Source organism: Cynocephalus volans, chromosome 15, assembly GCF_027409185.1.
Source record: "Cynocephalus volans isolate mCynVol1 chromosome 15, mCynVol1.pri, whole genome shotgun sequence".
NCBI classification, from domain to species: domain Eukaryota; kingdom Metazoa; phylum Chordata; class Mammalia; order Dermoptera; family Cynocephalidae; genus Cynocephalus; species Cynocephalus volans.
Genome location: NC_084474.1, coordinates 54,750,227 through 54,772,067, shown reverse-complemented (window position 1 = coordinate 54,772,067; position 21,841 = coordinate 54,750,227). Strand labels below are relative to the sequence as shown.

Sequence of the window (21,841 nt, the reverse complement as noted above, 5' to 3'; positions counted from 1 at the left end):
AGATGCTTGCTGAGACAGCAGATTCCTTGGGGTGAAGAAGGAGTAAGTGAAAGGCCAGAGGAGAGAGTACATCATCTGCATCTCAGAAGCTGAGTTGAAAGGGGCCCATTGATTAGGGTAGCAAAGGAGGGGGCAGTGTTAGGGGGTGGAAAGTCTCTGAAAAAATCCACAAAAACATCCAGGAGAAAAAAAGTGAGTCTTAATTTAAATACCTTCCAAATCCAGAGAGTATAAAGCCATCTAACAACAATGACAACTAGTGGAAACTCGCTGGTTCCCTTATCCTTTCCTTCTAATATGAAGGACACAGATGCAATAGTTGGGGTGAGAGGAGAAGGTGGACACAAGTGAAGGAGCAGCCACACCCTTCCTGTGTGTGTTCTAGCACTGCATCCACTACAATAAATAAAATGCCTCTCCAACAAAAACACCTCCTGACACTTAACTTACATTTGCTATCGGCAGTGTACTAAGAGCAAAGCATAATCGCAGTGCTCACACAAGGAAGTCACACTGGTCAGTCACACTGGCTTATCCTCATTTTATCTTTACCTTCCATAGCTATGGGTGTTTAAGTACATTTCCCAATTAGCATATGGCTTATGGGTGTCCTTTACCTATTTCCACTTGAGGATAATATTTGACTAAAGTTTAAGCTTTGGAAACTCTTCTTTAACACGAAAGGGTTTGGAGTTTTTTGGTTTTATTTAGTTTTATTTTCTTGGTGTTCTTCCTACTGCTTTCTATAACTGTTCCTGTAGAGTTGACAGCTATCTTGCCTTTACCCAGCAATAAGTATGTACACCCTTGATTAAACATTAATAGGCTGTCACAGGTTGCAAACCTGGATGTGAGCAAAATGCTGTAAAAATAAAGCCTGTGGATTTGAGGCCTGGAAAAAGAAAAGTCAAAAGAGTTGAGACTATTAAAGAGTGACCTGAAATAGGACTTAAAGTGTAAAAGGTAAAATGTTAGGAGGTTATAGCAAGCAGCTGTTCTCCATCTCCATTACAGGCAGAAAATGGGAGGGAAAAAAAAAAAAAAAAAACTATGTATGTTGTATTAAATCAGGCTGAAGTTAGAATGAGGGGTTGGAAGGAGAAAATTACATAACTGCTCATTTTCTTTGCCTCCCTATCCCCACCTGAAGGAAAGGCCAAGCCAAAAACAAGACATCTGGTGGCTGCTCCTTAGCTCTAGGGCTCTAGTTACGTTTCTACTGGGAAGAAAAATAATCCAAGCATTTGTTCAAAGACTCCAGTCTGCCTCAAATGACTGAAATTAAAAGGTTACCAGAATCTCTGAGCACCAGCACTTGGGATTTCAACATATTTTCACTTACTTTCTGCCAGTTATGGCTTCCTTTTAAGTAGAACATGTTAAAATGACATATGGAAAATTACTACATAAATTATTTTAAAATAAGTCTTTTTTAAGAATATAAGTCTGATAAATTTAAGTCTGATAAAAGATGGGAAGAGACAAAGAAGAGGAATTTGAAAAGATAGTTGGAGATGTAAAATTATTTATGAATAAACAAAAAGAGTTCAGTCTCACCAAGGAATCCATGCACGCATAGAAATGGGCTGAGGAAGAGAGGAACATTTGGGAAACTGATCCTCAGGGCTGAGGGAAATGTCAGCATAACTTATACAGGCATGAGAAGGAAGGGGCCACATTTCATTCCACAAATTGAGTTAGCAGGGGAGAAGAGAGATGGAGTGACACCATTGAGGGAACATGTCTATAAGTGAGAAAGCACTTCCATGGACAGTCAGAAGGGACTGAGAGAGGTGCCCAAAGAGTTAAATGGGAAAACTTAGGAAGGATTCCTCTAACATTTATGAAGTATCCTCAGCAGCATGGTTAGGAGTGTAGCTGTGAAGCAGGTCTACATGGGTTGAATTCCGGGGTTGCCATTTAGTAGCTGTATGGGCTTGGGCAAGTTGCTGGTTCCCTCTAGGCTTCAGTTTGGATACCAATAAAACAGAGATGTAACAGGACCTTTGAGGTGGGGTTCTGTGAGGATTCAATGCATGGGTACAAGAGAAGGGCTTAGAACAATGCCTAGTGTCCTGTAGGTGCATTTAAGTGCACTGGCCTCTCACTAGACAACAGCTCTACAAAAAGGAATGAAGAAAATCAAGAAGAAAGCCAAGGCTCAAAAAGGTTAGCAACTGTTCAACATCACACTCAAATCCAAGTCTATATTTTTAAACTCAGGGTTCTCTATACTAACGCATTGCTGTCATGAGACCAGGGGCCCATAAACTAAAACGAATCAAGTTTAGTTTTATTTCCTTTTGCCTTTTGGGGCTGCACTCTGATGGCAGGGTCATTGAGCAATGACCAAAAGGTTGAGAACTGCTTTGTTCAAAGGGGTCTTAAAGTAGAACATGGTGATTCCAGTCCATTAACTCTGGAGGCAGAGAGTCATTTCAAATCTCAGCTCAACTTCTACCAGCTGTGTGACCTTGGGAATGGCACTTTCACATCACTGAAATGCACATAACTCACAAATAGACTAGGATATCATGTGCTGATCTTACTGGGTGTTTGTAAGAATGTAATTAGAAAATCCTTACATTTTATTCTTCATTATATAACTGAATTATATATAGCATTTTCCAAATGTGATTTGTGTAAAAGAAAAAAAAAAAGCATTGGTTCATGGTAAACACTCAAATTGTAGCTGTTCTTGTCACCATCATCACAGTGTTCAACTAACCAACTGATGCTTGAATTTCCTCTATATCACTGGCTTTTGAACATTTTTTACCATAACCATGGACAAAAATAAATAAATCTATTGCGATTCAGTATGCATTTATAGCACGATATTTTCCCTTGATACATGCAATGTACTCTAATATTTTCCACCCTATTTCAGTCCATTTCATTTTCTAAATGTTGGTCATGACCCACTAAACTGATTCCATGGTCACTAATTGGTTTCCACCCACAGCTTTAACAATGCTGCATTTCCTTGTTCTGCCAACCATTTCCAGGAACTCACAAAGTTCCCCAATGTTTATTGAGCCTATTACATGGTAAGCACTGTGATAGAAACTAAATGCTTAGAAAACTTTCTAATTATAATTCATTCCCCAAAATAATTTTGTATGTGTGACAGAAATTACTCCAAGTACTTCATAAATAAGCAACATGATTATTAATTTTGCTTTTATAGATCCTAGATTACTGTTCACCAATTACATTAAAATAATTCATTGTTGGGTAGATGTTCCCTGACGTTACACCAAGTATCTATAAATTTCACTTCACCAGTTAAGAACAATGTATAATAAACCCTCCAGGTTTAAAGGATGCTCCTAGAAAAAAACTCAGCCCATTACCAAAATGATACTGGGCTTTTCTTTACTGTGTATTTTTACCGTCTCTATAGTTTGGCCTTTCCTAAAATGTCTTACAGTTGGAATCACACAGTATGTAGCCTTTTCAGACTGGCTTCTTTCACTTAGTCATATGCATTTAAGTTTCTTCCATGTCTTTTCATGGCTTGATAGCTCACTCTTTTTAAATTGCTGAATAATATTCCATTGTGCATATGTGCCACAGTTTATCCACTCACCTATTAAAGGACATCTTGGTTGTTTCCAAGCTTTGGCAATTATAAATAAAGCTGCTGTAAACACTCATGCACAGGCTTTTTGTTATATATAAGTTTTCAATTCATTTGGGTCAATAATTGGTAGATCGGTAAGAACATGTTTTGTTTTGTCAGAAACAGCCAGACTGTCTTCCAAAGTGGCTGAACTATTTTTCATTCCCACCAGCAATGAATGAGGGTCCCTGTTGCTCTACATCCTTGCCAGCATTTGGTGTCAGTGTTTTAGATTTTAGTGTGTAGTGGTATCTCATTATTGTTGTAATTTGCAATCTCTAATGACAGATGATGTTGAGACTCTTTTCATGTGCATTTTTGCTTTCTGTATATCTTCTTTGGTGAGATAGCTATTCAGATCTTTTGCCCATTTTTTAAAAAAATCAGATTGTATTCTCATTGCTGAGTTTTAAGAGTTCTTCATAGATCTTGGATATAAGTCCTTTATCAGATACATGTTTTTCAAAATTTCTCCAAATCTGTGGCTTGTCTTTGCATTCTCTTAATAATCCCCTATTTTTGAGTAAAACTATCAGGACATAGTTAGCCATGTATTTATTTTGAATATTTTAGCAAGAGGCAGCACTAGGAAGGCTGTCGGCTGAGTCCCCAGTGGGTCTTTCACTTCCTCCTCTCTGTTTCTTTTCTCCTTTTTTTGGTGACTGGTTGGTATGGGGATCCCAACACTTGACCTTGGTGTTATCAAGCACCACGTTCTACCAAGTCAGATAACTGGCCAGCCCTGGAATATTTTAAATGAACAGAGTTAATGTTATATAACTGACACTGCAAGATGAGATACTAAAAACTGAAATAATTGCCTATTGGTCTAGGTTTTTATTTATTCTATGTATTAAATATTACTTCTAATAATATGCTATAGAACCTCTCAAGCGATGAAATAAATGGAGCACTCCCGTTTTCCTAGGCTGCTATCTTATTAAAAATAAGAACACTGTAAAAAAAAGAAAAAAATGGTTGACAAAAGCCATAGTATATTTACATATTTTTATATAGTATATACTTTATATATAGCATATATTATATACTTTTTTATATAATGTATGCTCTATATACGAAACATATATACAAAAAATCACCAAAAAAAATCACAAGTGTTTATATAACCTCATTTGGAAGTAATGTCAAAAGTCTGAGTGTGAAGTCCAGGCCAGCCCTCCCTGACCCATCCCTTAAGATCCCACATCCCCCCTGGTCCCTAATAAGTGTCCTTTCTTCCAGGTCTTATTTTGGCCTGTTTGTAAAGTTTAGTTGACCTCATCAAGTCTCCGGAGCCAGGTACTAGGTTTGGATCCCAGCTTTACCTCTACTTGTGTGACTTAGGCAAGCTGTTTAACTTCTCAGTGCCTGAGGTTCCATTTACAAAATGCAGGTGGTAATAACTACTGCCTGGAGTGTTGTGAGGATCAATGAGGTAATGCGTGTAAAGGACGAGGAGAGGCATCAGTACATGGTACCTACAAGACCTCAGTAATGGCTAGACAGTAGCCATGTGTTCCCCAAAGCAATTCCCACACTTTCCAATCTTGTCCATTTAACTAGTCAATTGTTCTTAATTGCTCATGTTTTCATTGTTATAAACATACGAGTATAAAGCCACTTTCTCTGCACTATAATTCTCCTCTTCCTTTTGTCAACTGGCTTACTACAACTCAGCCACTGCTGTGGTTCCAATGTTGCTGAGCTCCACATTGACATTGGGGTCATTAAGCATCACTGAACTACAAAGGGCAGTAGGGAAAGGACAACTGGAAGAAATCACAGAACCATCTCACTGAAGCCTTGAATGGTCTGGGCCCAGGCCCAAGCTCTCAGAACACAGAAGTCAAAAATCACAGTATGCCATGTAGAATACAAATCACAGTGTATCTGATTGGCACCATGTTTCATAATTTCAATGTTTTTAAAACGTGAGACTTCTGGAAGGTATTTCTCTAGGGTATTTATTCCAGACAATAATAAGGAGATGTCTCAAAAAACAAATTTCAATAAAAATTGAAGTAAAGTAGGACTTCAAATGGGCAAAAGAATGAACATTACTAAACTGTAATTTGCCCCACAGAACTATATCCACCAGAATTTTTCTATCCACAAAGAAACTGAATTTCATGTTCTTTGGATTTTTATCAGCAGCAAGGTAAACAGGAAGAATCTCTCAAAGGAGCTTTATGAAGTTATACAAAGAACTATTTTTTAAGCATTTCATGGTTGGCAGCTAAGATAATTATTTTTTATTTTTAAGAAAAAGGTTTCTTAGTTCCTCTGACATGTTGATAACATGTACCGCAGATCTCAGTAATTACAGCCCATAAATCCTGATGAGGCAGTTGAGAAGATTACACCCTAAGAAAATCAGAAAGTAAGAGTAAAAACCCTCCCACTGGGTTATGCTCTTTTAATCTAATGCATTAGGGCCTAAAGAAAATTACAAATTATAGATCTCATTCACAAGTTCCCTAAGCAGCAAGTGTACCAGGCTTGACAATGTTTTGGCATCAACTCTGAAGGCATTTACCTTTCCTTCATTAGTGCTTCTCTCTCTCAAAGTATTTCCACTTCCATTATCTCAGAAGGTGAGGAGGACTTGAAGTGCTTAAGTCCACACATAATCCAGGAACTTGACTTAACTTAAAGGCTCATCTCTTCCCTCACCTGCTAACAGGTTCCAAAATGGACCAAGCCGAATCCCACCTCTTTGGCTTTATTTGTTCTCCCACATTTAGGACTGAACGGACATTGGCAAACTTTTTCTGTAAAGGCCAGACAGTAAATATTTTAGGCTTTGCAGGCCATACAGTCTCTGTTGAAACTACTCAGCTCTGCACTAATAGCACAAAATCAGCCATAGAGAAGACATAAAGGAATCAGAGTGGCTGTGTCCCAATAAAATTTCATTTGTGAACACTGAAATTTGAATTTTATATGATTTTTATGTGTCATGAAATATTACGCTTCTTTTGATTTTTTTCCCCAACCATTTGAAAATGTGGAAACTGTTCTTAGCTTGATGGCCTTACAAAACAAGTATTGGGCTAGATTTAGCCCAAAGGACATAGTTTGCCCTGGAAGAAATTTCAAAACATTTCATAGTCACAGCATAAATAGAAGCCAGATCCTTCTATTTGAATGAACTGTAGAATACTATAAGAAGATAAGCTTCCAACTTACAAATATAAAGAGCAATATGTCCAGAAACTTTTGGTATGTATGTTTAAAAATTCACCAAATACGTTATAACTCTTTTCATACATGTTATTAAATTTAAACCTAATGAACAAATCTTTATTTCTTTAAAATATAATTTAATACATCCTCTCAAAATTTGGAAAATTTTAAAGTATTCAATATTTTAATATTAATATTAAATATGAATTTTAATTTTAAAATTGATTTAAATACTAAATATTTAAACAATAAATATTTTAAATTAGGATATTTTAAAAATTACCTCTATTCTTTACTGGCTATTAAAAGTGGTTAAATAGGAAGGCAGGTGCTAATGGGTAACACCCACTCTACATCAGTCACTGGATTAAGCATTTTCCACATGTAATTCATTTAATCCTCACAGTAGCCCATGAAGCCGATTACTGTTATCCCTCTTTTACAGAGGAAACTGAGGCACAGAACTAATAAAAACTGGAGCCAGGATCCAAACCCAAGCAAACTAGCTCCAAAGCTGACATTGTTAACCACCCGGCAATACCAACAGATGCCAGATGGGTTAGACGTCATTTATCTTTGACTTTGAATCAGTAATCTCTTAGGATGCAAATGTTTTCTCATTCCTTTACGTATTTATGTTTTACTTTTACTGACACATAAATGCGTATTTTTTTAAGGACTCACAGTCTGAAAGTTGTGGATTTGCCAGTTAAGGTAAAATATGAGGGTACTTCAAAAAGTTCATGGAAAGATTCATGTTACCTTTTAATTCTATTTTTCCACAAACGTTGTGAAGTACCCTCGTATATATAAGGACCCCATCCAACCACTCACAGCAAGTTTAACTCTTTATCCACATACAAATTGCTTTCCCTCCCAATTCTATCTATATGTGATTCTTACACAATTTGAAATTCTTTACATCTTTCTAAGATAGTAGAATATGTTAACTGTGATTTTCTCACTGATCTTCATGGCATCCCTAGGTAAAGAACTAAGACAGTAGTGGAGTCACACCTTTCTTTCAGTCACTCAGTCACACATTTGTTTGGAAACATGTGCACTGAATATGCTTACCATGTGCAAGCCATTGTCCCAGGGCCAGGAATGTTTACAAAATAAATATGCCCTGTGATGGTTAATTTCACATGTCATCATGGCTAGGCAATAGTACAGATATTTGGTTGAATAACACGTCACTGTGAAGCATTTTTTAAGAGGAGATTAACTTTTAAATTTAAAGTTAATCTGAGCAAAGCAAATTACTCTTCATAATTGGTGGGCCTCATCCAATCAGTTGAAGTTCTTAAGAGAAAAAGACTGAGTTCCCCCAAGAAAGAGGGAATTCAGACTGCCTTCCAACTTGAGCTGCAACATCAGCTCTTCTCTGGGCCTCCAGATTGCCAGCCTGCCTTACATACTTTGCACTTGCCACCCTCTACAATCATGTGAACACATTCTTTAAAATCTCTCTCTCTCTCTCTTTTTCTTGCTCTCACTCTCCAGATAGATAAACAGAGAATGGATAGATGTATATAGATATTCGAGGGTCTTCAAAAAGTTTGTGGAAAAATAAAAGTAAAAGATAATACAAATCTTTCCATAAACTTTTTGAAGTATTTTTTCCCACTATATTAACAAATGGTGGGAATTTATCAATCATCGTAGATGGAGAGATATAGAGATAGATCTATCTCTATATCTCTATTTCTATCTCTGTATCTACTACATCTATGTCTATGTCTACATACACATACATCTTATTGGTTCTGTTGATACATGTTCCCTCAGATCCATCAGATTTGGGGGGACCTTTAAAATTCACCAAAAGTTGATAAGAGGTAGACAGAGGGGGGCTCTCCCATGCTACCAGTGGGAGGAGAAACTGTACAACCACTGTGGGGAACATTCTATCAGTATCCAAGACAGTTGAAGGTGCAATCATTCATCCTGTGACCCAGCCCTAGGAGAGCAACTGTGAGGGGCTGCAGAGCCAGACCCACCGGTAATTGTTGCTGAGTTGATACAAATGTTCGCCAAGTTTATTAATGAACATGGAATTTAGTGATACAGTTTCAAAACTATCTCAAATCATTTAAGAGAGACCTAGGTTGCATTCACAATATGTTAATAAATAAATAAAAGCCAGTGGAGCCATGCCTGACTCCCCAGAAAGTGGCTGCAGCTACCCCAACGCACCAGCTACCCACAAATGGCCTGTTGTTTCCATAGCCCAGAGTAAAAGGCCTACATTCATGACATAAAGAGAAGAAAGCCCCTTGAACAGTGCATATAATAAGTCCTTGATTAACATTAGCTATTATTAAGGATATAAAAGTACACATTTTATTGTTTTTATTTTAAGTGACTTGCTAAATAAAATGCTTGCTTTCCTTGTAGCACTTCTACCTGTACCTGGCTGTACTAATTAAGTCCTTTTGATAGAATCAGCCAATTCTATTAAACAGTCAATTGACTGAGACACGTCTTTATTTATTTATTTTTCCACTAAATTAACAAATGGTGAGAATCTATCAATCATCAGCTAGTCAGTTGGTGTGTAGACTACTCTTACTCTTAAAAACACAATACACCATTGTGTGTAATTCACGATGAATAGTTGATAGAACAAAAGTAAACTAAAACCTAGTTTCTCCTTTGGTTTTCTTGTTTCTTTCTTTTTATTTTCCAGTGGGTCTTGGTGAACCAAACTATTGTTAAAGCCTCATTTCTCCAACCCCCTATTGTTGCAGATCAAAACAGAGCCCTTCAAATTCATCACAGCAGGTACCTGATAGGCACAAAACGATTACTCAGAGGCATGTTTCGTTACATCCTTAGTTATCTTTTGGGGACAGATTCATATAATGAAGAACATAGATGTTTGGAAAGTAAATTGGTGCTCTTTTGAGAGGTCAGTCTGCCAGATACATTTTTAAATACAACATTTTGTATACCTTTGGTCTAAACAATTCTACTTTTCAGAAATTACCCTCCAAAACATTAATATCATATGTGGAAAGATTTAACTGCATTGCTTATTTTCTCAAATTCAACAAAGAATTTATATAACTTTTCTAGTAAGAACAATGGGGCCTACATTTGTTTTTGGTTTGTTTGTTTGTTTTAAGAGCATGAGCTCTTAAATGAGCTAGGGAGAAGCATTCCTGAGACTTCTGAGGCTGCCCCCTTAAATAGCTACATGATCTCAAGGGAACTGCCTGGCTTTTTTGAGTGCCAGCTTTGAGATCTGTGAAATGAGCATAATATGCTCATTAGAGAGCCTTGCACATGTACATTCCACCATCAGTAAATGCAGCAAGTGTATTACTGAAATAACAGATGGATGCCTGAGTGAACAATTGGACAGACCATCCCTGAGGCTCTATGCGGGGCTACTCAGTCGTGGCGAGCAGACCAGGCTGCCCCATTGACTAGAGTCCTCCATCCTGGCCACAAGTTCCCTGGACTGAGGGAAACCACAAGGAGCTATCGTTCCTTTACCTCCCTTTCTATCTCACCAAAGACCTGTTCCCTTGTCCCATCCTCGCTGGTGAGACTTAAAGACTCTTTACAAAAAGAAGCCCAATATTGTGCACCTGCTGTGTCCAGGCACTCAGCAAGAGGCTGGGTGTACCTAAGTCCGTGAGAGTGATGTGATTCCCACGAGCAATACTTCATTCTATTCCTTAAACATCAGGTGAAGACAGGATTTTTATCACTGACTACCCATGCTTAGAAATAATACCACAGTCTATAAAGTTATCAAGTGATTATTTTATTTTTGAGATACACACGCTGAATTTATTGAGGAGAAGATAGAGTATGACAGTAACTGCTACAAAGATCTCACCAAGATCCTTGACAACTATCCTTCAAGTATTCCCTACAACCCTTAGGATCAAATGGAAACCCTTAAAGTGACCTACAAAGCCCTCTGAAATCTGCCCCCACTTACTCCTCTGGTTTCATCTGTGTGCACGCCATGGTAAGACACATCAGAAAGTCTTAATTCCTCTACCTCTCCCTGCTCCCTCTTTCCTCTGGGCCTTCACACATGCTTTTCCTTCTTCTTGGAACATTCTCCCTTCTACTTGGCTAATGTCTTAGTCCATTTCTGTTGCTTTTAACAGAATACCTGAAATGGGGTAAGTTGTAAAGAAATAAAATTTATTTCTTACAGTTTCAGAGACTGGGAAGTCCAAAGTCCCGAGAACACATTTGTGAGGGCCTTGTTGGTGGGTGGTGACTCTCCACAGAGATGAAGAGTATCACATGGCAAGAATGGCAGAAGCGAGAGAGAGAGCACTTCTCAAGTGGTCTTTTTTTAAAGCCATCAGGACCACGCCCATGACCACCATTAAAACATCAATGAATTAATCCATTCACTAGGACATGGTCCTCACAATTTGATTACCTCCTAAAGGCCCCATCTTTCAATTATCATGATAGAATTTCCCAGCCATTTAACCATGTCACAGTGGGGATTAAGTTTCAACATGAGCTTTGTGGCAACGAACATATTCAAACTATATCAGCTAGTTCATACTTTCAGCTGTTCCTGTTTCTCAAGATTCTTATTTTAATGATCAATACTGATGTTGCTGGGAGACTGCTCTGTGCTGGGCAGTGTTCCAAATACTTTCAATGCATTATCTCATTGATTCCTCACAATAAACTTGTGAGGTGGTGTGTGACTGTCACGGAGTTGACAGAGATGGAAAACTCACAGAGAGTTAGTAGGCAGAAGACATGTCATCTCTAGTAAAGGAAAGGATTTTTATCATTGACTACTCATGCTTAGAAACAGGAAGATGGTTTTCAGAGCAGGGATCCCAGCAGCACACCGTGTGACCACCAAGGACCCATGAAGGCATCCACCTGCCCTTGATATCGCCGGACAGGAATGAGGATCCCATCAGGCTCCTCAATTTTCTCCACCTGGGCCCTTCTTAAAAGAGGTCTTTATACCTTTGCAACAATTTTCACTATTCCATGCTGATCTGGTGCAGACAGGTATATACTTGAAATCAGCAATATCAGAGTATAAGCACACCTTGTCTTAGAAATATTTGCCACTGCCGAGCCCGTGGCGCACTCGGGAGAGTGCGGCCCTGGGAGCGCAGCGACGCTCCCGCCACGGGTTCAGATCCTATATAGGAATGGCCGGTGCACTCACTGGCTGAGTGCCGGTCACGAAAAAGACAAAAAAAAAAAAAAGAAAGAAATATTTGCCAGTGATCTTGAGCTCGACCACTCACATTTTAGAGCAACCTAGGAAGATGGAATCAAAGACTACTCTCTTGAGATGTGATCATCTAGGTAATCAGCCTTTAAGATGGCCCCCAACAATCCTTACCTCCTTGTATTTACATCCTTGTGTAATTCTCCCCCACATTGTACCAGGGTTGATCCCCATTTGTCTCTATGACCAATAGGATATGACAGAAGTGATGGTATGTCCCTTCCGAGATTAGACTATAAAACACTGAGCTTCCATCTGGGGCTGTCTCCTCTTGGATCTGCAGGAAGCCATCCCATGAGCAGCCCTCTGGAGAGGCCCATCAGGGGAGTAACTGAAGCCTCCTGACAACTGTTGTGTAAGTGAGCTTGGAAGTGGATCCTCCAGCCCTAGTCAAGTCTTCAGAGACTACAGCCCCAGCCAACAGCTTACCTGCAACATCATGAGATGCCCTGAGCCAGAACCACCCAGCTAAGCCACGTCTGGATTCCTGACCCTCAGACACTGTGTGAGATAACATTTATTGAACGAAGCTTCTAATTTCTGGGGTAATTTTTTACACAGCAATAAATAACTTGTTTCCGAGTAGAACAAACCTTCAGACTTCTATGTATTACTATTGGACCCATTTTATAAGTAATGACACTGAGGTACGAAGAAGTTAAATGACTTTCCCAAGGGCTACCCAACTAAAAAGTCATAAAACCAGGATTTCAGCATGGATTTGCCTGAGTTCAGAGCCAGTGCTTTTTAACCACTACATTATATACTGCTTTCAACTCTTCTCTAACCATCCCTAAGTCTGGAGTAGGAGCCCTGCCTATGTGCTCCCACAGCACTCCACACTTCCTTTATCATAGACAGTGACATGAGGCAAAACAGAGGCTGTCCTGGGATAGCAGAGATATGGGTTATTCTTTGCTGAAAGGAGCAGTGAATTATCTGATTGACAAGAGTGGTCTACCTCTCTCCCCTCCACAGACCTGTCTGTCCATGGATATGTTCCCATTCTAACACTTCTGTGACTGATACAAGGGGGGGAATCAGCAAACCCACTCAGCCTCATATCTAAAGCCCCATTCCCTGATCTAGCTTTTATCAGCAACAAAGCTGATATATTTATTTATTTATAATATATACATTTCTCGTCTGCCTGGCTCTTTTGTGTCTTTCTTAATGAGTTTTAAACTCAAGCAGGAAATAAGAGTATTATTTATAGACTCCTTCAACTTAATGACCTCAACAGCTGTGAGTACAGTAAAGAAAGTTTTCAAGAATACACAACCAAATACTTAATTGATGTTGTCTCTGAGTAAATTTGATTATATTTTATGGTTTTCCTTTTAGAAACATATATTGCTAAAATTTTCATACTCCAGCCTCTACTAGAAAATAACTGTTTCATTTTACATTTCCACCTGTCTTAACGAGTCAGGATTTAAATTCAAGGAGGGCTACTTCCAAAGCCCAACTATGTACCTGTAAGTTTCTCATTACTGTGATTTACTATTCTTCCCTGTTTTGGTTAAAAATACTTCTTTTGATTTCACACCCTCTACATTTATCTCTCAGATCCATCTAACATTCGCTGTCTGACATTCTTTTTCTTTTATCCCTTCACAGTGATGAAACATTAAGGAAAAAAATTTAATAATAATAACCTACTTACATTCAGGGTAGTTTTGTAGCATGAAGCATTTGAATACCACGCTCTTAAAATCAGTGCTTTTAATACAATAAAACATTTGATGGGGATTGGATCAGAAAAGGATGTGCAGGTTATGTCCAACTTAAGTCCATTATTGCTCATAAGTATACAATAGATATTTGCTGGTGACCATTTAAAAGTGCATTTGAGAGCATGAAGGAAGATGATTTTCCAACTGAAGAACTTAAGTGTTAGGACTTTAAAACAGCCAGCAAGTTCTTCTTTTATGATATGCCGTCTTTTACTGGAAAAACGCTAAAAAAATGAGGTTAAAGGATGTGGTTTGCAAGGAAGGTGAGCAAGATTTGCCACTTTTCACTGCAAAGGGACACTGTGTCCATCCCGAGTGTATCCTTCAGGAAACGTGAATATAAAGTTTTTCACTACAGCAATTCAATGACTAGTTTTTATTGAAAAGCAAGTCTCTTATACCAAAACTCCTGTGATACACAGTGGCTTACCCAATAAATTTCTGGGTCAGTGAATGAGACAGATAAATAATGTAAGAAAGAAAAAAAAAAAAAGAAATGGAATTTCTCTACCTACCTACACCTGTCCCTGTGGCCACCATCCATTTTTTCCTCCTATGAAGAAAGGAATTACATCTCAAAAATAGTTAGTCAACTGACTCAGCCACTAATATTTTAAGAACTTGGACCTCCCCTGAAATCATCTCTGTTCCATTTTGCCACATACATTTTCCACTTCTCACCAACAGTCTCTCCCTCACTCCTGGCCATAATACAGCTAGCGACACCTGGCTTTCTTATTCTTTCTAAAACAGTTTCCACACTCAGGCATCCATGGCAGTAGGCAGAATAATGGCCCCTGAAGATGCCTAGGTCCTAACCCTCAAAACATTGTCAATGCAGTATACTGCATTACATGGCAAAAGGGATTTAGCAGATTTAATTAAGGTTAACAACCTTAAGATGGGCAGATTATCATGGGTTATTCAGGGAGGTCTAACCTAATCACATGAGTCCTGAAAACCAGACAGACGGCAGAGTGAGAAGGACTCCATCTGCCATTACTGTCTTTGAAGATGGAAGAGGAGGCCACAAGCCAAGGAATATTAGCAACGTCTCTAACTGAAAAAGACACAGAAATGGATTGTCCCCTAAAGCCTCCAGAAAGAAATGTTCTCTGCCAACACCTGACTTTAGCCCAGTGAGACCCACGTCAGGCTTCTGATCTACAGCCTAATAAATTTGTATTGTTTAAGCCACCAAGTTTGTGGTAATCTGTGATAGCAAATGCCGTCCCATACGTGTTCCCTCCACCTAGAACATTCTTTCCTACCTGATAAATGTTTCATTCCTTTACATTTCTCAGATATCACCTTCTCCATGAAGACTTCGCAAGGGTCACCCTCCTGTCAGGTTCTGTGAGTCACTCGTCCTCTTTGCTTCTAAATCTCTTGATATTCACCTCACGTGGGCCAATCGTGACTGTTGTTATGAACAGAACTCCATCACCTCCCCATCCTACCTATCTTTGATGGCAGAGATCATGCATGTTCATCTGACTCCAGGGTCTGGCACATAGCAGGCACTCCATGAATGAATGAACGAATGAATGAATGTTTAAAAAACACCTGACATCACAGACTTCAGTTCTAAAAGGAGTCAAGGCAAGCGTGAAAGAAACCAGGCTATAAAAATGCAAAATTATTAGTACAATATCAAAAGATGATCTACGTATCCATTTTTCTAGGTTTACAATATGCCATGAATCGCTGCTATGCTACTGTAACATTTAAGAAAGAAACATAATTGAGTATTTAATGATGTCTTAAAAATTACCCGCTAAGTTTGCTGACTGTTGGGTAACAGGGGAAAGCATCTTTTCCATGGTGAGCCCCGGATACCCCACCCCCAACCCAGTCTTAGGTGACAGATTTGGGGTCCCTGGTGCCTTTTAACTGTTTTTTAGGGCTGCGGTTCTCCAATTTTGCATGCATCAGGGTCCCCTGGAGAGCCTGTTAAAATAAAACACAATCAACAGGGGCCCACCCTCGGAGTGTCTGATTCAGCAAGTCCGCAATAAACCCCTGAAGTTGTGTTTCTAACAAGTTCCTAGTGATACAGAAGATGCTGGTCAGACAACACACTTTGAGAACCACTTTCCTAGGGCATGACTCACCCCCAGGCTTCTGGTTCTGACCACTTCTGGCTTCTCCGGACAGTCAGACTAAGGAGACCTCACTTCCAAATCAAGGCACTGGCCAGCAGCATTGTCCTAGACCCTTGGGGGAGGGAGCATGAGGTAAATAATGATTTCTTTCCTTCCTTCCCCAAGCACAGGGGGTTTTTCTGATGGAACCAAACCCTCAATTCAGCTTCAGTTTCCCCACACTTAATCCTTTCCCATTGACGATTGCAACACCTCTCCCTTGACTGAAACCCAGAGCTTGATGATTAAAACAGACCAGCCACAGCAGCTGGGCCCTGGGAAACTAGGGGCTGCCAGACAAGCATGGAAAATCCAACAGCCTTGCAAGCAGATCTGACGCGATCACATAACAATTGCTCATCTGTGTCCTGAGTTCTTTGAGCTTAACTCAATCAGGAAAAAAAATTTAAAAACATTTCTTTTCCAAAAATAAGACATTGTTTCTAGATAAATATACCTAAAGATTCCCTCCCAACTCTGAATGGCTTGGCAGTATTATTTACATCTGTAAACAAAGCAATATCCACCTTTCCTCATTTTTCACCATTTAGATTGTTCAGTGCTCTTTTAGATGTAGAGATGGCCCAAACACACCCCACACACAAGCAATCCATTCCCTCCTCACTTCCCCAAAAGTGAAAACTTGGTGAGATAAAGCAGAGGTTCTGAGAAAGAACAAGGAATTTCATCCGTAAGATTACAGGGGTGGAGTTAGTCTCTGCAGAGAATGACTATCAGCAGAATGGGCGCAGGGGAAGCACCAGGTTCTCTCCGAGCACTGCAGACTCCCACTCACCAACAGAATCGCCCAGGGTGGATGGATAAGTGTCTTTTATGGCTTTGATGGACATCCAAGTACTTCATGACTGTGTCAACAGGGTTACTCCACCAGCCTCAGACCACCGACATTTGGGGCCTAGATGAAAAGGAGCTGGTCACCAAAGCAAAGAATTTCCTAATTTCACTGCAGTCCAAAGTTCAATAAATTGTTTTTTAAATGCGCTGCTATTTGTTATTACCTACCCAGCACTAGCCTGGACGATCATGTTACTTTCTTCAAGTTAAACCTGAAACGAGCCTTTACAGCTTCAAAGTCTCTGAGAACTGAATATACAACTGCATTTCAGCCCTGCTCTTTTTGAAACAAGAAATGTGAATTTTTGCAGCTGATTCCCAATAGTCCCAAATTCTTTTGCAGTCATTTGAATAATATTTTTAAATGTGTTCAACATTACATTCAAAATTCCCTTCCCAGGACTATGTTTTCATTCCAGACCAGACTCCACAGACCTCCATAATTTTCAGACGTGCATAAATATAAGCACACACAGCCATTTACCCTGGTGAGATTTCACGTACACAGAGAGATTATTTTTAGTTATGGAGCCCAGTCAAAACTTTGTGGAAAGCAAAATCAACCCAGAGTGAAATTGGTAGACAAAGTGATGATGTTCTTATTTTTTCATCTATTTTTATATTCTTTCTAGACATTTCTAGACATGAGTCAAGAAAAGTAAATGCCTTGATGAAGGCAGTTTTGATGATAATTATGACAACATCAGTAGCCAAGTTATTCTCTGACTTTCTTGTTCAATAAAAAATTCATATGGAGATAAGATCACATCTATTGAGATACCAGTCACTTTCCAAAAATGTCAAAGTGGAGGTAGTTTGCCTTTTTGAAAAAGGAAAAAAAGCAAAGCTTTCATCAGATACATAAATAGTCAAGCAAAAATTATTGAACATCCACTAGAATGTGTGTTGGTCTGTGTTATTCACTGCTGTTGACCCAGCACCTATGACAGTGACTGGCACATAGTAAGTGCACAGGAAAACTTATGCTTACAAGCCCCCAGTGTGTGGCTAACTAATCAATGTGCTGCACCATATCAGTCAGCTGTGGCCACAATAATGCTGTGTGGCAAACAACCACGGGATCTCAGTGTCACACAACAATAAGCAATTATGTCCTGGTTGCATCTGTTGGTTAGCAGGAGTTTAGCTGATCTAGGTTGGGCTCAGTTGGGTTCAGGTCAGACCTTTATGTCTGTCATACTCTTTGGACCAACAGCACTTGAGGTATGATCTTCTCCCCGAGCAAGGGAGGAGTCCAAGAGGCCAAGCCAAACCACAAGCTCTTTTAAATCCTCTGCTTTTGTGTCTGATAATATCCCACTGGCCAAAGCACGTCACTTGGCCAAGCCCAGCATCCCCTGCGTGGGGAACAGTACTCTTCCCATGGAGATGGTACCAGAGAGGGAGCAAATATCTCCCACAGGCCAGCATTTCCAAAACTTAAATAAAGCACTTTCCTTTTAAAGAAAAAAAAATCCTCAAGGATCTCCACAGTTTCCCAAAGTTATTTTTATTATAATTCACTTAACCATATAGAAATACAAAATGACTTGTATTACATCTTGCGAGTGCAGTCTCATACCACTATAAAAACAAATGTATAGATTAAATTCAAACAAAACTGCAAAGCCAATATAACTCTAAATAACATTAATGTCATGTAAAGGATCATATTGTTTTGGTGAAACTAAATTGCTGCTTTCAATTTGAATAAGGTGCTGACTGCTATGGCCCAAATTCCCTTCCATTCATCATGCCTGTTCTGCTATATGCTATTCAAAGACCCCGTTTCCCAAACATTTTCTCTGTTCTAAAAATAGCACTCTGATATCATTTGGACTACACTTGACACAAATGCATTATTTTTGTATTAATGAATTTCAACATAGTACCAATTAACGCATTTCAACATAGTACCAGTGCTTCAGAAAACCCAAATGCACCAAAATGGATGAAGAGAGAGATAAGTAATATGCTATTAAGTATCATCTAGATGATTCAGAATAAGTAAAAGTAAAATGATATATTTTTAAGATCATTATTTAAATGGAACTTCAAGATTTCCCACCTGTTGCCTCCACGTTGTTCTCTTGGTTTCTTCCATTCACAGGTACCCACAAGTCTACTGCAACTCTAAGCCATGCTCTAAAAGCTCAGAATTACTCTTGAAAGACTATTTAAAACTAAATAGGCCAGAAAGATTAGGAAAAAGGAAGCCTGAAAATAAAACATCATTTTGTAGTCAGGGGTGGACATCTGTCGTTTCTGCCTTCCCAGCATCCAAACCTGATATCCTTTGGGTAATGACCTTCCTCAGCTACTTGCAGTCTTGGCAGGCCTTTTGGTAAGGGGATGGACAGAATGACCCAGCCACCTCACTCTTCCAGGAATTTGAATTTTCCAGGATGAAAAACAGCTGCTGATTCATCCTGAGGTGAGTCCTGAAAAGACTATCCCTCAGTTCTCCAATTTTAGAACCCCAGAATAGCCTCACTTCCTTCTGAGGCTAGATCCATGTACAACCCATGCTTTTCCTTTAGTTCTGGGAACTGCCTCATGGCCTTCCAGTGGATTCCTTTTTGGCTTAAGTAGCCGGTTGGTGTCTGTACCCCAACTGATAAATATTCCAACATGAATTTCTAAACATAAACAATCTCAAACAAGGCAATGATTACATGAACAAATGCAACTGTGTTTACCTTTAGGTTCCCAAAACAGAAGTGATCTCATCCCCAAATGCTGTCCATGCTGTATACTCAGCTGCTGCAGCCCTGCAGTTAACCCTTCCTCATCCATCCTCCAGCCCCAGAGCTCTGGGAATCTCCCCACCGAGAGGAGAGCACACTGCCAGGGCTCGGGGCAAGTGTCAGCGTTTGCACAGGAGAGGTATATGCTCCTCTAACCCATCCCCCGGCCTCTCAAATAGGGGCCACAAGGGCAAGGCGGGCTGAAGGGGAACCAATGGGTGGCTCCCTACACCCCCATAGTAGTCCAAGTCTACCAAGCACAAATAATATCTGCGGAATCACTGTATTTTCTTTTGTTCTTGGTGTGAACATTGGTCCCTCCCTTCCTGAGACATTTGTTGAGCCCTTTCTACTTCTGCAATTGATGCAGGTCGAAAACAAGAAGCATTCCACAGACAAAGAGCCCCTTGGGGGTCAGAACCAAATCTTACTAATCTCTAAAACCTCAGTGTCAAGCGCAGTGCCCATGTGTAGTACCTGCTCAATGAACCCGTTTGTTGGATCAATTTACTCCATCAGTCCCAGAATATACACAGGCACCTCTGGAACTTAATAATAACAATAGCAACAATGGCAAATACTGATGAGGCACTTACTATGTGCTACGCAATGTTCTAAGGCCCTACATGTATTATCTTATTCAACCCTCATAACAGCCCTCGGAGGTAGTCACTGTCATCATCCCCATTTTACAAGTGAGACAGCAATATAGAAATGTTGAGTGATCTGTCAAGCTCACCCAGGTAGTAAGTGGCAGAGAGGGAATCCAAACCCAAGAACCCTGGCCCACAGTCCCTGTTCATGGCCACTACATTGTGTTGCCTCTCATATGACAAGACTATGCCAGGCCAAGTCCACTGCGACCCCTGGAGAATAGCAATCTTGCCTTTATCCTCCACAACACCTGATAAGACAGGAGTTGATCAACTGGCTGGTTCACGAAGGACATAGTTCATTCCTGTAGTTCGAGTACCTACTACAAAGGGACCTGTGACATGGTGGAAGAAAAAAACAACTACAAATGTATTTTTAAACACACTGAGTCCTGAATACCTCAGGTGTCTAATCAGTCTTATGATTAATGGATACATTAATTACAGCTATTAACTAAGTCCATCGAGAGATACTTAATGATATGTATTACACACATTAAGCCAGAACTGAAGCTACTGTGGGAACAACTTATTTTTGGATAATATGAGAATATTTATTATTTTTAATGTTATGTCTAGAAATAGACAAAAGGAATAAGATATATACATTCTCCTATGAAATGATGAAGATGATGATAATGATGATGATGATATTGATGAGGAAAGGCTTTTCACAAATTGCAGCTGAAGATGGGAATTGAAATAGAAACTTTAACATCACTTACTGTCATTGACTCTGTAAGCAACCAATTAAAGGAAGAGCTAAATCAAAAGCACCCAATACAAATTATTAGATTTAAGAGCTTAATCCTAGGATATTTTGACTTAACAAACTTGGCCCTGAAGAGTAAAATAAAAGGGGGAAAAAAAGTTCTTAACTTTTTAACATTTTGTGTCCTCCAGAAATAAAGAATTAAAATTAAAAACTGTTCCAAATAACTTATTTCTTCATCCTTCGTTTGAAATACCAGAAAGAGCCTGTACTTTATTGCTCATAAAATGCAATTTGACAGATTTCAAGTTTTATCTTTCTCGGTTGTTCCATCCCAGTAAATGGTCAAAATATCTGCATGGCTGCTCACGCCAGCGGATGTACAGAGAGAGAGTCAGTCAATCAATAAATAAATGTGTGTGTGTGTCTGTGTCCGTGTGTCTGTGTGTGTGTATACAGTTGGGCCTCTGTATCATGGGTTTCACATCCATGGATTCAACCAACCATGGATGAAAAACATTTGAAAAAAAAACAAATGGGGTCTGTACTGAATATGTACAGACTTCTTTTTCTTGCCATTACTCCTTAAACAACTATTTACATATAATTTACATTGTGTTTGGTATTATAAGTAATCTAGAGATGCCAAAATATATGGGAAAATGTGCATAGGTTATGAGCAAATACTAAGCCATTTTATATCAGGGACTTGACCATCATGGGATTTTCATATCAGCGGGAAGTCCTAGAACCAATCCTCTGCAGATACCAAGAGACGACTGTATATATATGAGTGTGTGTGTTTGTGTGTGTACACACACACACGTGCACATCCTTTAACCAGCTAACCATTTTCTATAGCAACTAAACAGAGTGTCTGGTGTTCTCATGATATGGAAGGCACAAAAATTGCATACCACACAGGAATGCAAACTTTC

General features: G+C 39.3%; 1 protein-coding gene across 2 annotated transcripts in view; it reads right to left on the bottom strand.

The window, feature by feature from the left end:
- The window catches only part of NCALD (neurocalcin delta), a 332,172-nt gene extending 313,231 nt beyond the window's left edge, over positions 1-18,941 (bottom strand). The window contains exons 1-2 of one of the 2 annotated variants that reach the window (XM_063079362.1): positions 18,860-18,941; positions 16,733-16,852 (exon numbers count right to left, since the gene is read on the bottom strand). The gene's annotated coding sequence lies outside the window, so the exon portion shown is untranslated. The remainder of the gene's footprint in view (positions 1-16,732; positions 16,853-18,859) is intronic. The other variant, XM_063079363.1, reaches the window with a different exon arrangement.
- Positions 18,942-21,841: the final 2,900 nt, after the last annotated feature.